The following is a 481-nucleotide window of genomic DNA, read 5'->3' as shown; positions in this document are numbered from 1 at the left end:
GCCACAGTGCTGGTGCCTGGAAGCTTTAGAAGCCCTTCCTTTGTTGTTTTCGCTGGATGGGGGAAGGGGTCTGTAACATATCCAGACCTAGAGTCTTTGCAGTTCCACAGGTACCTGTGGAAGGAGCCCCATTTTTTCAAGGCATTTTGTTACCAGGGCCCTAACAATAAATTGTTCACATTTCTGCTGAACAGACTAAAATACTGACAATGGGACCTGTGAACCCTTTAACACCTTTTCAGGAACTGAATAGTAAATGATGAGAAAAATTTCAAGTCTACATGACTTGGTAAATTTATTTTTCTTCTTAAAGAAAAGGGTGATGTTGGAGGTCAAGGCATGAATGCTGTTTGAGATTTAATGAAATTAGTAGATAAGTTCTTGAAGTGCTGATAATCATCAGCATTTGTAACTACAGGTCAGACAATTCATCTGTTCACCTGTGCCTTAAGATTGATTCATTCCTAGAGAGAGAGCTCTC

Source organism: Phaethon lepturus, unplaced genomic scaffold (assembly GCF_000687285.1).
Source record: "Phaethon lepturus isolate BGI_N335 unplaced genomic scaffold, ASM68728v1 scaffold43521, whole genome shotgun sequence".
Lineage (NCBI taxonomy): Eukaryota > Metazoa > Chordata > Aves > Phaethontiformes > Phaethontidae > Phaethon > Phaethon lepturus.
Note: the sequence above shows the minus strand (reverse complement) of the source record.